At 35.0% G+C, this 15,954-nt stretch overlaps 1 long non-coding RNA gene across 4 annotated transcripts; it reads right to left on the bottom strand.

The window, feature by feature from the left end:
* Positions 1-2,307: 2,307 nt before the first annotated feature.
* LOC110719312 lies at positions 2,308-11,161 on the bottom strand. 4 transcript variants are annotated; one of them, XR_002511065.1, is made up of 5 exons: positions 11,034-11,161; positions 9,540-9,725; positions 9,284-9,380; positions 7,750-7,817; positions 2,308-4,607 (listed from the first exon to the last, which is right to left on the bottom strand). It is a non-coding gene; the product is annotated as an uncharacterized LOC110719312 (long non-coding RNA). The 4 variants fall into 4 exon arrangements; XR_002511066.1 differs by lacking the exon at positions 2,308-4,607 and adding an exon at positions 4,638-7,151; XR_002511064.1 differs by lacking the exon at positions 2,308-4,607 and having other exon boundaries at positions 7,269-7,817.
* Between the last annotated feature and the right edge of the window lie 4,793 nt (positions 11,162-15,954).

Raw genomic sequence — 15,954 nt, 5'->3', positions numbered from 1 at the left:
AGGTACGAGGTGTTGCCGAATCAATATGATCGAGGACATTATGCGAACAAACATGATTTTTAAACAATTCCACCCAATTCGAATATTGGACTTTTTCATAGTCTAGAGTTAACGGGATCGAATTCATGATATCAGTAACCGTGAGTGCCGGATGAAATTCGGTGGAGGGTGAAGGAGGTGGCGGAGATGGCGGGGTGCCGTCATCCTTTGCCATAGCTGAGGGTCGGTGATGGGTTTAGAGGAAAGTAGAAGCAAAAAAGGAAATTAAAATAAACAGGATTGAAAACCTAAAGCTGTGATACCATGTTAGGTTTCGAGAAAACTCCTCCAATTGCAGTGTGTACCATAGAGTTTACAATATTAGTCCTAATCACGTTAGGAAAACTAGTACGATAAGAATACAAAATATACATAAAATCTATCCTAATTTGCGACAAATATTATCATAACTATAATATCTATCAATTAATTTTATTTAGTTTTATACTATAAAGTCATATACTCCCTCCGTTAAATATTATCTGCAACAAAAGTACAATTAGCGGTTGCCAATGCAAAATTTAAAGGGCAAAGATTAGAGAAAGTTAAGTAACTTGTGGCATGTAATTAAGGTGGAGAGAGAATAAAGACCAGCTAACACCGCCTTCACCAACACCACCGCCGCCTTCACCACCACCACTACCAACACCGCCTTCCCTCCTTTTTCCGGCAGCCCTCTCCCTAACCAAAAAACCCAGAAATCTAACCTTCCCCTCCACCACCAGCCCTAACCACCTCCAACCCAGACCACCCCACCACCCAGACCCACCCCAACCCAAACCCACCCCCAACCAGACCCACCTCCAACCTAGACCACCCCACCACCCAAACCCACCTCTAACCCAGACCACCCCACCACCCAAACCCACCTCTAACCCAGACCACCCCACCACCCACGCCACCAAGACCCAACCCTAACTCAGACCACCCCACCACCCATGTACCCAGACCCACCCACCACCGTAGAAAACCCCTTAATCCTAACCCACCCACCACCCCACCTAACCCCTATTCCCACCCACCACTGTAGAAACCCAGAAAATCAGACGAAAAACAGCAACTCAGAAAATCGAAATCAATACCTAGAAAATCGAAATCAAAACCTTGAAAATCAAAACCCAGAAAATCAAAATCAAAACCCAAAAATACGAAATCAAAACCTAGAAAATCAAAGCTCAGAAAATCGAAATCAAAATCCATAAAATCGAAACTCAGAAAATCGAAAAAAAACCCAGAAATTTCGAACATAAATCACCCAAAAAAAAAAACGAAAAACAATGATTACTCTTAAGCATGTCTGTCATCTACTATTCTTGAACAACAAACTGATTCAGGATCCAAAATCGATCATCATTTTCTTCTTCTTCTTTCTACTTTAGGTTTCCACTTTCAAATTGCCATTTCCAGTGAAGTTGTAATCAATGGCGTTTGGTGGCCATTGTTAGTGCTTCTGTTTGCTTACGCCATTTGCAGATTTCTCTTGATGCTTATTCCTCCTAATGTTCCTTCTATCGGCGTTGAAGGAGGAGAGAGAATGGTGGTGGGAGGGGCGGTGGTCGTGAAGGAGGAGAGAGAATGGTGGTGGGAGAGGAGAGAGAATGGTGGTGGGAGAGGAGAGAGAATGGTGGTGGGAGGGGCGGTGGTCGTGACTGTGAAGGTGAAAGAGATGAAGAGGGTGAAGGTGAAGGTGATGAAGAGAGGCTGAAGAAAGAGATAAATGGATGGTGGGTAGACTAGGAGATGAGTAAATAGGGTGGGTAGAATTAGGTTAATGATTTTAGATTAGATTAAAAAGGTAATTGTGATTAAGCTAACATAAGGGTAAAAATAAAGAAAATCAGAATTTTTAAGTAAGGGTAAATATGTAATTTATAGGGTTTTTGTTTACTAAAAATGGAAAAGAAACAAATAGTTACACATAACCCTGATCATCCCAAAATGGCAAAAGTTGCAGACAATATTTAACGGAGGGAGTATATATATAGGACCAAATTATAACGAGAACTAGTTGAATAATAGGAACTAGGAACTCATCACAACCGTCAGATTAAAAGGAAACATGCAGATTAGATCATTTAATATTTAGAATTCTGAATCATGCGTGCAATTAGCTCTACACTTTCTCTCTCCTCCATTGATGCTAGTGCTTTGAGTTCTCCATTGGAGCAGTTTTCGAGCATTCTCTTCTCCATTAAAGCAGCTTCCGTGCTCTTTGTACTCCATTGAAGCAGTAAGATGTATTTTTCTTTTTTTTTCTTTTTTAAAAAAAAAATAAAATTCAACGAGTTTCAATAACATTATTTGTATGTGGTTTTTCGTGAATTTTGTAGGTAGTATGGTCAATTAGGGTTCTTAATAGTGAAATTTCAGATTACCTACTAATTGTTGTTATGTCGTCCATGGTGTTGTATGTTTTGATGATTAAATTTTTGAATGCACACTAACTGTTTGACAAAATGCTTCAATGAATTCTATTATTTAATCAATTTCAAATGTAGAAAGAAACCAAGTAAAAGTAAATTGAAAGACTAAAATTATGATTTATAATATATATGAGCAATCAAGATTAGAGGGAGTGTAGATGGCTGGGAATTCATTGAGCCAACACTTCAGGAGCTAGAATCTAAGATGAGAGAAGTTAGTTTTGCCTAATTTGATTTTTTTTTTTCCTGTAATCAACATTAATTGATTGTGGTTGAATTGGCAGCTCAAATGGATGGATGTAACATTGTGGCCAATTGTCAAAATTGCTTAACAGATTATTTTCTCTTTAAACCAAACAATTTTTTTCTATTGTTTCCTCTTTTCATTTTTTTTGAATGCTACTTGTATGATTTTGGTGACTAAAATGCATTAAATGTAAACTAAAATTGTTTAAATGTAAATCAAATCACTTTAAAAGTAAAATAATTTCTTGGAAGAGAGTGAGATGTTATCTTAATGCTTCTATGGAGGGGGATGTCAGGACTTTTCTTTAGAAAACATAATCCTCTTTGGCCCTATTCCTAGTGAGCTTGGATATATAACTAAGAATAATATAAGATGGCTCTACTTATACATTACTTGTCTCTTGCAAGATTCCTCATGAGCTCGATTTTCTACCTAAATAGGAGGTTTTTATAATAGGGGACAACTTGCTTAGTGGGGATGTCCCCAAATGTATTGGCAACTTGACTGAACTGAAAAGTTCTTAGGCATTGATTATTGGTTGTTGAATGGAAGTGTCCCATTTGAGACAGATAAGCTAAAGAAATAGGAGTCTCTTGATTTGCAACAGAGCGCTCTTACGAGTCCAATTCCAAGAGAGATTATTAGTGAATGTGAAAAGCCAACTATTTTTTGCAACCTCCAACAATATGCTCTAAGGAGATGTACCTGCATTAGTTTTTGCCAGCAATATTTTTTCTGGTACTCTTCCTACAGAGTTGGGAAGTTTGCAAGAATTGAATTACTTGAATCTGCTCGAAAATAGATTAAGTGGTGCCATCCCCTCATAACTTAAGTCTTCTGCAAAAGCTAAACTTATCAAGAAATAACCACTCAGGATCTCTCGAGCTCTTAACTTGAAAATAAAAGAACCATGAGGATCTTGTCCTCTTAGATAAACACTTTGATGGTAATATTCAAGGGCGCTTCTGCATGAATGATTCAATGTTGCAGATCTTTTCTCTTTCAAGAAATGTTTTCTCAAGTACTAAAAAGAATCTAAAGTGAAAAAAGACTTATAAACCTATTAGCTCAAGTGGTAGAGCACTATGCAAATGCATGGAGGTGTAGGTTCAAATCCTACATAGGTTATCTCTAAATGTAAATATAACACACCTTAAAGTTATTCAAATTACCTCAAAAGTAAATATAAGTAACTAAAACGTAATCAAAATAAGTCAATATCGGCAATATGACAGTTGTACAAATGCAGTTTTTTTGAAGACGGATATGCAACTTATGTTCTAGTGCATTGATTTGAAAAGGTTCAATTCACAACAAGATCATAATTAGAGTCCACTGAATGTAGCTCTGACAGGGGTAGTTGATGGTTGTGTTGTTGATTGTGCAAGTGGAGCCATTTGTGGTACATGGGCAGGTTATGTTTAAGGAAAAATTATATTGCACATACTAAGCATGTATTGTGAAGTGTGATGCTCTAGTAGCTCAAAATAGAAGCTGTGTAGATTTCAATGCCACTGACTGCTTAAACATGACAGCATGTCAGATCAGCACATAGCTCAAAGATAGTTAAGATGTATAAAGGGGTAGTAAGGAGTATAAGGGGGCAGTGGGGAGTAAGGCTGGTGGGGAGAGATTCCCTTCTCGTAATTGCTGGGTGAAGCCGGGTTTGGGCAATGTTAGAGTCAACACTAATGCTGCTATGTTTCCAGGGGTGGTGTGGGGCTTGGTGTTGTACTGATGTGTTGCACGATGCTGAGGGCTGCCTTCTCGCAGTGGGTATATAGTTTAAACTTGCTCATGCCAGTAGAGAGTATGGATTGATGAGGCTCCTCCTTGTGTAATAGATGTTGTTATGCTAGATTCTGCTAGCATTCCTTAATAAAATCTGCTACTGCGTTCTGTCAACAAAAAAAAAGCAAAAAAATAAAAAAAAATAAAAAAAAATACAAGACGAGAAATACATTTGTTGTCTCTAAAAGTAAATAAAAAAGAATATAAAGTGAATAAATAGGTCTTTAAAGTAAACCTATTAGCTTAAGTGGTAGAGCACTATGCGGATCCATAGAGGTGTAGGTTCGATTCCTACAAAGGTTCTCTAGAAGTACATATAAAAACACTCTAAAGTTATTCAAAATAGCTTAAAAGTAAATAAAAAAAACTAAAAAGTAAATCACATTAGCTCTAAAGTATACGAACAATAATTTAGCTTGAAATGATAAATGACTACGGAAACCTTGTTATATCACAAAAACACCGAGTCATTGATTTTCATAGCCTTACAAGATGAGTCAAGTTATAAGAAACAAATATATTGAGTTCAATGTAGAGGTTTTCAAATTTAAAGTAAATAAAACTATATCGAAAGTAAACAAAAGAAAAAAAGAAATCTAGTAAAACATACAAATAAATTAAACTTTAATGCGAAGTCTAATATGTAGATTACACAAATGAACCTACATGAGATTTGAACCCACATCTTTTGTGAAATTGCACAATGCTCTACCAGTTGAGCTAGTAGGCTAGTGTATATTTCACATACATTTTTGGTAGCTACCTGTATTTCCGGCTTGTATGTCGAGTAGTTCTGTTTGTACTTTTAACAATTTCCTTTCTCCGGACGTAGATCCGGTTTGACAATTACTCTCCCGGCATTTTGGTCGGTTTTTATTATATGATTTGCCGACTGAGTCGGTTTTGTCAAATTTGCTTTAATTTTTCCCATTCCAATTTTTGCAATTTTCAACATGTGTATATTTTGCCAAGTACGTAGCCTAGTACATGCGGTATACCATGTATTTGCCCTTAGACAGATGTATGCTTGGTTTTAAAAGTGGATCAATCACTAAGGTGATTGCCTTAAACCAAGCGGACAGTTGTCCATTGAGCATCCGAACTGAATATCAGATGGTCATTGACCGCATCTTAAATCGTTCAGAGCAACCGGCTGTGAGTTAATCCTTATGGGGTTAATTGTTTTCTTCGACGAATTCAGCCTGAGGGCTTCGTTGGATGTCTTGCTCTTTTTGGAGCGATGATATAGCAGTCGGCAATTAGCCGTGTGTTGTTGCTTAAATGAGCAAGGTTTTAGCTACTAAGTTTTTAGCTTAGCTTAGATCTCAAATTTAACCGTTTGAAGTGCTTTTGAGCCACAACAGGTTATATCCAAGATGATAACCGGTTGTCGTTGGTTGCAGTACAATCATCACGAGGGTTTAGAACTTTGGATCATTTCAAATAACTCAAATAGCTAGACTAATAAGACCTACATACATACGATACTAATCCACCAAAAAGAAATTCAAAACTTATAATCTTGATTATTTGTTTATCCATTCAAAGTAAAGCTAAATAACTCAAAAGTAAATAAAAAAACTCAAAAAGTAAGTAAAAAATACTCAAAAGTAAATAAGAAAAGCATTTAAAGGTAGCATTTGTTTCCTTAATTTAGGAGCAGAGTCCTATCCATATGTGTTTTCATGTGCTCACAGCCTCCCAGCCTCACACCGCTCACTACACACACACACCCAAACAGCCACACAACTAATATAACAAGGAAATTATCGAGGCATAGAAGAAAAATGGCAGATTAAGGACTGGTGCTGGTTGTACTACTTGCACTTATTCTGTTTATTCTAATGACACTAGGAATGCTGCTTCAACTCCCCGGAAACAACTGGTGGAGTTTGGAAGCTTGCAGACGGTGAAACGTCAATAATAGTCCACACTATCATCTAATTTTGCCTCATCACCATCATCCTCATCACACACAAGCAATCAAGGAATTCAAGGCCATTCAAAGTATTCCAAACTAATTGTAAAAATAATGAAACTAAAACTAAAAGCTAATATATATAAAATAGAATGACAAATGGTGCTAGATTTGAAACCATGTATATCCATCAACTTATTCTTCCTGATCCAGTTAAACCTTATTAATAGAATGAAGACTAATATATCTTGAGAAATTCAAGATTACAGAGCAAATTGCACTTTAAGGAGTACCACTGGTGGTGCAGGCATTTGTATTGAGTGTATTGCAATCACTGGAATGGAATTTTAGCTACCAGGTAATAGTTCTCAGTGGAATTTAAAAGGAGGCAGAATAGTGTACTCTCTCTCTGTTTTTTTTTTTTCTTCCACTAGTCTTTCTCTTCCCATTGTCATTTTTATTACCGTAGCATATGCACAGAAAACAAAAAGAGTCTAGGACACATAGCATCTAATTGTAATATACTATTCTTTTTGGTATGAATGAAAGCCCCGTCTAGTTAGCCACACAATTATACATACCCTTGCAAGGATGCCCAACCCATACAACCACATAACTACACACACCCTCGTAATGCCAAGCTCAAACAGCCACACAACTACACACACCCTTGTCTAGGATGCCTAGCAGTATAGATGTATTAATCTAGGCTCAACAGCTCACAATTCATGCCCTGTGAATGTTAGGCGAATTCAAAAGTAAATAGAAAAAATTCAAAAAGTAAATCAAAATATCTTAAAAACAATACCAAAACAACTATGCAAAACTAGTTACAATTTGGGCAAACAACTAGGCTAATCACAGTTGTTCAAATTAATTGTAATGTTGATTATCACACCTAAGCTAGCAACATAGCATAACATTCATTACATTAAGCTAGTCAGACATTTCATCGAACGCTTAGTGTGCAATAGATTAAAGCAAATAAGAAATAAATTAACCAAAGATACAATAATTCCAATCGAATTCCTAGTTACTAAAATTGAATTCTATAATCTGGACAGTAAATCATGAAAGAACACAACAAAAATTGCAATTAAAATTACAGCACATGGAACAATCAAAATTCACAAATAAATCAAACAAAAACTAGCAAAAAACCCCCAAATTTCGACGATTTATCTGATTATAAAATGCAAAAACACTGATTAATTAAATAAAATTAAAAATAGCAAAAACCCTAAATTCAAACTCGAATTAATCGAAACCAAATCGAGCAAACTTAAACTGAAGTGAGCAATCAACATACTAATAGATCGAAATTTGGGTACCTTAACAGAAACACGCTAGAATTTGATGAACAAAAGCGAAGAAGTCGTGAGCGAACCCAAGAAATCGCCTAGAATTTGGAGGAAGAGAGAGAAAGCATGAAGAAGAGAGAGAAAGCGAATCAGAACGGTGGATATGTTTGGGTATAATACAATAATTTACCAAAATGCCATTACTAAGTTAAAAACACGGATGACATCTCAGCCGTTGGATCAAATGAATCAAGGGCTCATATTAGTTCTTAGTTCTCATTATTCACCTTGGTTCTCACATGATCTCAATTCTATATATATATATGGTGAAAACTAAAAACAAGCAATCTTAGCCATTGAATGTTCATTAAATAATCTAATGGTGTAAAACAACCCATAAGATAAGGTAATTATATAGATTTTGATAACATTATATAGAGGTCACTATATTCAAAAATAATGTAATTATATCAACTTGACAACACTAAAATAAAGGTCACTATATATAAAATTAAGGTAATTATATCAATTTGACAACATTTACACAAAGGTTACTATATACAAAAATAAGGTACTTATATGAATTTGATAACAGTAACATAGAGGTCACTATATATAAACTTAAGGTACTTATATCAATTTGATAACATTTACACAAAGGTCACTATATACAAAACTAAGGTAATTATATCAATTTGACACAAATTACACAGATATCACTATATACAAAAATTAGGTAACTATATAAAGTGTTACCAATTTGACGACAATTACACAAAGGTCAATATATATAAATATAAGATAACTATATCAATTTTAACAATGTTTGCACATAGGTCATTAGTTCATCACAATGTATAAAAATAAAGTAACTATATCAATTTTGACAATGTTTACACAAAGGTCACTATATATAAAATAAGGTAACTATTTCAATTTGACAACATTTACACAGATGTCACTATATATAAAAATAAGGTAACAATATCAATTTGACAACATTTACACGGAGATCAGGTTAATATATTAATTTTGACTACATTTTAAAAAGATCACTACATATAAGCCTATGTGGGATTTGAACCTACTTCATGTGCACAATGCAAGTACACAATGCTAAACCAATTGAGCTAATAGACTTTCTGCACACAAAAACAATAAAGCTAATAACTCATATTATTGCACAAAATTAATAGTCACTATAACAAAATTAATAAATGCTAAGCTTTGCTTTGTGTAAAATAGGTAACTAAATCAGTAAAAAAAACTATAGGTATAGAACAGAGAATCAAACGTCTAGCCCAAAAGTAAATCAATTCGATAATAAAGAGCATAATCAATTGCAATATTATCATTAGTTAGACAAAATTAATACACAATGATAAATTAAATAATATTCCTCAAAAGCAACAAAAATTTTAGACAAAAAAAATGCAATTCATACAAGAGCTTTAACCTTACCAAAAAAACAGACTGAGATACCAAAACACATTATAATCATGTCCAAGTCATAAACAGGAAGGATAACAACTAATGCTTAACTTATGGAGACTTTGTATGCTACCTCAATGAGTGAGATTAGTACAGCAGCCATCATTCCAAATGCATGATCGGGAACAAAAGAAGGTGCACCCCATTGTAAAGGATATGGGATCTTTATCCTACACAAGCAAAAAATCAAGGGATGAATGAGAATTTTCCCAAAAGTCTGGGCTATGGCAACAATATTTCCAAAACTGTAGTCCACTTATCATCAGATCATAACATTACAACAGTAAGGAGTTTCCCATCATCGAGATAGATTCTTGTCATTAGCTTACCATGGTGCAGTAGAGATGAGGTTAGCCTTATCAGTTCGGCAGTTCATTTGGGTTTTAGCAGGGGCGGTGTTTGTAAGCACCACTAGCCGTCAACAGGTGTGCATATGCCCATATAACAGTAACTGATAGAACGAGAGCAAAGTGCTCTAGCATTGGCAGCTTCCTTACCTGAAAATGCTTCAGATACTGCACAAAGGAAAAGAAATTAGTTCTACTGTCTTACTCCCTCCGTAGCTAAAATTTTTACCCTTGCCCTGTTCCTGTAGTACCATATCGACCATGCTAGTCCACATAGTGTCCTCAACTCATTACGGTCCAATTTACTAGCCAACCAAACCAATCAAGAGCTAAGATCAGACTCCGTAACATTATCTAAAGAATAACCCAAAAACTACTACAGTCCCAGACTCCCTTGGCCACCGTGAATTTCAAATAAAATTAGACCCAATACAAAATTTTCTCTTGACAAATTTAGCCACCTATGCTATATGCTATACACCTATATTATGGTATGTAATGGTACTATCATAGACATTAACACAAGATACTTATGAAGCATCACAATTAGCCTTAAGCACTCCTACTGTAGGTGCCTTCTAGCTCTTTGACTTACTTCCAGCAGAGGGTTTTCTAACCCCATAAACCTTAGCAGAGTACTTATCAAAGTCCTCCACAAATCACATGCAGGGTTCCCTCAATAATAATAGGATGAGGAGTGTCCTTGTTATTGGATATCTTATCATTCCTGCGACCCCAAATATACCACATTAGAGCCACGCCTTTTTGCACCAATTTGGGATCAAATTTCTGCCAGGAAACAATCAGGTCACTCATGCTTTTCTCCTTATGACAGCCCAACAATTGTGTGCAATTAGCTGCATCCCACAAGTCTTTGACAGCAACACAATCAAATAGAGCGTGTGTGTCTAATTTTGTCACTGCATGCTCAGAGTTTTGTCCAATTCTCCATTCCAATTAAAATCAACAAAAATAAAAATATGCTCAATTCAAATCAAATCAAGCTTCTTACTATCTAAGATTAAAACGTGATTATCTTAATTTAAGCTATTCTCGTCATAATCAAACATACACGTTTCTAAAATTACCCAAACTTAATTTACTAAAATCACAAACACAAAAATCGTTTTACTAAGAAGGTGAAGAACAACAACAAAAGTAGAATTTCGAGCAAAAATTACACATAAAAACCTAATTTACTTAAATCAAGCAAAATTAAACAAAATACAGATAAAAAATACTCCTACGAAAACGAAACTTAAGTTGAAACTCAAAAAATCAAATCAAAAAAATAAATAAAAAAAACTTGCAAAATTACAAAATTATACAAAATCATAAACAAAAAACACAATGGACATATTAAATTTCCGGTTGAATCTACAAAAAAATACGCATGAAATTCAGGCAAACAAAATTTCAGAAACCTAAGTACCTCAAATCATGCAAAAAATAGCGAAATTAACACAAAGAACTCACCTGATAATAGATCGTAGAGCTGAAAAATCGCTGAAAATCAAAGTAATTGAAGCTGGATTTGAAAAAGTAGCATGATATTGGCAGAAATGTAAGATTTGATGGGTTAATGGTATATTACAATCTACGGTATATATATATATATATATATATATATATATATATATATATTATATATTATATATATATATATATATATATATATATATATATATATATATATATATATATATATATATATATATATATACACGTGTGAAAACAAGCCTATAGCTGAAAACATGAAAACGGACAATCAAGATCATAGTTTATGACCCATCAAATCTCACGGCTAAGATTAAAATACATATCCTCCCTCAAACCCCTAACCCACCGTCCAAAATTTTCTCTCTCCTCAAACTTGCAAACCTCTTGTCTTTCTCTCTCCTCAAATCCCAAAATTGAACACAAATTGCTGGAAACTGAAGAATTGTTGTTCAAATTTCGCATAAACAACCTAAATTGCTCAAATCAAGTACGTTTTTTTTCCGATTTTGTTCAAATTTTCATGAAAAACGCATGATGTTCAACTAGATTTTGCGATTTTTCAATTTGATTTTTCCGATTTTAATTTTTGCGATTTTTGTGATTTGATTTATGCGATTAACAGATTTTTAAATTTCGATTTTATTTGGCAATTTTATCAAAAAAAAATTCCTGCGATTTTGTTCGATTTCTTGTGCGATTTGCGTGTTTTGTTCATCAATTTTGTTTGATTTCTAGTGCGATTTTTCGACTTTTTCTCATCAAATTTGTATATTCTTTTTTCATAATTTGATTAGATTTCAGATTTTTAATTTTCGATATCATTTGACAATTTTATCAAATTTTTTTTCTGCGATTTTGTTCGATTTCTGTGCGATTTTGTGTGTTTTGTTCATCAATTTTGTTCGATTTCCACTGCGAGTTTGCGACTTTGGTCATAAATTTTTTCAACTTTTTTTTTTATCAATTTTGTTCGATTTTGTTTGATTTTGCGATTTCCTGTTCGATTTTGTTCGATTTCCTGTTTGATTTTGCTTGGTTTTTGTTCGTTTTCATTTGTGATTTTTGTTCAATTTCCTGCTCTAAATTTTCCTTATCAATATTTTGCTAACAATTACCTTTTCCGTTTTCATTTGTGATTGCAGACAACTGCATAAAGACTGCGTCGCAGGATACAAGGAGCTTCACCATGGGATGTATTCTGATGCCTTCACAAATGAAATCGGTTTAAGGAGTTTTATGCGGAAAGTGATATACTACTTCATATGGTGTTTTAGGAGTATAAGGTAAAATATTAAGTAAGCAATATACTGATGTTAGTCATGTTACATGCTTATTGCTGAACTTATGTACTATGAGTAGTATATTTAAAATCAGGTAAAGGTTCACCAATAGACAACTGAATGGTATGCCTTTCTTGTGAAAGTTTGTAGTCTTGTACTGTGTATTAATAATGATTTGATTACTGATCTGATTTGTTTTATTTGTCCTTTGGGAGATTGTATGTATGTATTCCTTCTGCTCCTTTTTGGTCCGGCATGTAGTAGTATCTATAGGTTATTGAGTAGGCCTCTGTGGGGTTTATATACTAGAGCTGTTGAGGTTGTACAATGCTTTCAAGATCATTTATAGGTCCGTCGGAATCAGTCTGTCGCAATACCCTTTGTAGGAAATTCGACGTTTTTCGAGGGAAATTCCGTTGGAAGCCACTTTTCCGACGGAATTAATTTTGTCAGAGCTGGTTTTGACTATAAACAAAATTCTGTCGCAATATTCCGACGGAAATTTCCGTCGGAGGTGGATGGGTTTCCGACGGAATTTTCCGTCGGAAGAGGAATATTCCGACGAAAATGTCCGTCGGAAGAGATATATTCCGTCGGAAAATTCAGTAAAAAATAAATAAATAAAAAAAAACAGCTCCACCCCTAACCCTAACCCCACCCAGATCCACCACCGCCACACCCCTTCTCACCACCCCAAGGCCACCCCCTAACCCACCAGACCCCACCTCACCACCCACCAAAACCCCCATAGAAACCACCTCAGCCAAAACCCCACCCACACCAAACCGAAACCACCACAACCATTAACTTACCCAGCCCCAAACTCACATCAGACCCCACCCACCCCACCACCACCGACACCACTACACACCACCACCATTCCAAAAATAAACCCAAAAAACCGAAATTAATCCCAAAAATACGAAAAGCCCAATAAAACCGATAATTAACCCCAAAAATACGAAAATTCACACAACATAGTCAAAAAATACCACACAAAACAATCAAAACCAGAATTTCAATAGTCAAATAAGAATTGCATTAAAAAAAATCAACAAAAAAACGATAATCAACCAACGAAAATTAAAAAAAAATATAAATATACAATAAAATTTATAAACTTAACATTAAAATTACATACAAATTAAAAATAACTAGATCTACACTCTTGACGGTGGTTGTTGGCTCGCGACGGTGGTTGTTGGCTCACGACGGTGGTTGTTGCCTTTGTTGTTGTTGGGCCGTTGTTGTTGTTGTTGTTGGCTTTGTTGTTGCTGCATCGTTGTTGAGTAGAGGAGAGAGAAGAGGAGTAGAGGAGAGAGAATCGGAGAAGAAGAAGAAAGAGAGAGGAAGGAGAAGAGGACGAAGGAGAAGAGGAAAGAGAACAAAGAACAGAGAGGAAGGAGAAGAGGAAAGAGAACAGAGAGAAAGGAGAGGAAGGAGAACAGAGAGGAAGGAAAAGAGGACGAAGGAGAAGAGGAAAAAGAACAGAGAGGAAGGAGAAGAGGACAGGAGAGAGAAGAGGAAAGAGGAGAGGAGAGAGAAAGAGAAACGAGAGAAAGAGAGGGGAAAGAGAGGCGGAGAAATGAGAAATGAAAGGGGGGAGGGGAAAATCCATTTTAGGGTTTGATTTTTTTTTTTTTTATTTTAAAAAAATATCAAAATTCCGTTGGAAATGGTTCAAAATCGTCGGAACTAGAGTTAGGGTTTGGTTTTTTTTTGTATTTTTATTTATTCCGACGAAATTTTTTCCCTCGGAATTTACGGCTTCCGACGGAAAAAATTTTCCGAGGGAATATTCCGTCGGAAGCTGTAAATTCTGAGGGAAAAAAAATCCGTCGGAATATTTCCGAGGGATTTTCCATCGTAACTTACCTTTTCCGACGGAATTTTTTGACAGACCCAAATTCCGTTGGAACGTTTCCGTCGGAATCCGGCCTATTTCTTGTAGTGCATGTTGAAAGCCTATTAGCTCAATTGGTCGAGCACCGTGTAATCACGGGATGTAGGTTCGAATCCTACATAGACTTTTTTAATACTTATTTTTATATTTATTGACCTCTAGGTAAATGTCAAATTTACATGGTGTCAAATTTACATAATTCCCTGAAGTTTATATATAGTTACCATATTTTTGATATAATGACCTTAGAATTATGGAAATGTTGTAAATTTTGTTTTAGCCACCTTATTTTTATATATAGTAACCTTTATTTTTGTATATAGTGACCTTTATGTAAATGGTGTCAAAAACTCAGTCGATATAGTTACTTTATTTTTGTATATAGTGAACTTAATGTAAATGTTGTAAAAATTGTTATAGTTACCCTATTTTTGTATATAGTTACGTTATTTTATATACAATGACTCTATGTAAATATCGTCAATTTAGATAAAGTTATCTTATTTTAGCATGTAGTGACCTTTAAAACGGTTGAATTGATTATATGTAAGGTTGGAATGATCTTAGGGCTTTAGAACCGTCTGATCTTTTGTGCTAATAATGAATGGCTAAGATTGCTTGTTTTTAGTTTTCACCATAAGCTCTGTTTTTAGCGGAACCTCCCCGTATATATATATATATATATATATATATAAAAATAAAATATATATATATATTATATATATATATATATATATATAGGGGGGAGGGATCCGGTAAGAACCCCTCCTTATATAAGAACCCTACTTATATAAGAACCAATCTCAACCGTAGGATTAGATTGATATGAACGACCACGATTAAAACAAATCACAAACCCTCAAACTCAAATAGCTTTCACTTTCTCTCTCCTCAATCTAAATGTTTGTGAGTTTCTCTCTCCTCAAAAGCGCCAGAAGCTGCACTTCAAAGAACTTTCAACAATTTTCGTTCATTTTCTCGGTTAAAATCAACAAATTGATCATAAAATAAGTTAAATTTCACAAATTAAGAGCAAATTTTGGCAAAATAACTCTAGATATCACAATATCCCTGCTAATACCACCAATGCTACCATGGCTGATGCTCTTGCTTCGCTTCCTACAGTAAGTTTTCGCTGAATCTCGTTTTCTAGGGTTTGATGATTGTTATACTTTGAACTAGAATCAATCGAAACTAATCTGGAGATGTTAGATTTTTTTTTTATATTATATATATATTTTGTTGATCGGTAAATGTTTGAGTAATCGATGAATTATTGTGTGTTTCAAATGAATCTAGATTTCAATAGTTTTGTGAAGACTGAATTGAACTGAATGTGTAGATGTTCTAGAAATTGATTAATTTTAATGTGCTAATAATCAGAGAAACAGTCTCATCCAAAGTAAGAGCAGCGAGCAGCCCATTATATTGAACTTCTCATAAGGTACCTCGTGCATCAGTTACAAACTAACCCAAATTGCTTCATAGGCGGCCTATATGATCACTTGCATCTCTGAAAATGGAAGCAGTGTGAATAAGCTGCTTGGCCTAAGCCACAGCAACCTCAGGGCTCGCCTTGGACCTGGCCTGGGCATTGGGGGCTTGGGAGTTGGGAATGCTACTTTATCTTAGCAATCTAACATAGGGATAGCAGATGCATGTCACTGCCACTGGAATCACCGATCCATGGCCCCTAGGGAGTAGGGAATAATCT

This window comes from Chenopodium quinoa, unplaced genomic scaffold (genome assembly GCF_001683475.1).
Source record: "Chenopodium quinoa cultivar QQ74 unplaced genomic scaffold, ASM168347v1, whole genome shotgun sequence".
NCBI classification, from domain to species: domain Eukaryota; kingdom Viridiplantae; phylum Streptophyta; class Magnoliopsida; order Caryophyllales; family Amaranthaceae; genus Chenopodium; species Chenopodium quinoa.
This window is presented reverse-complemented; position numbering and strand designations above follow the sequence as displayed.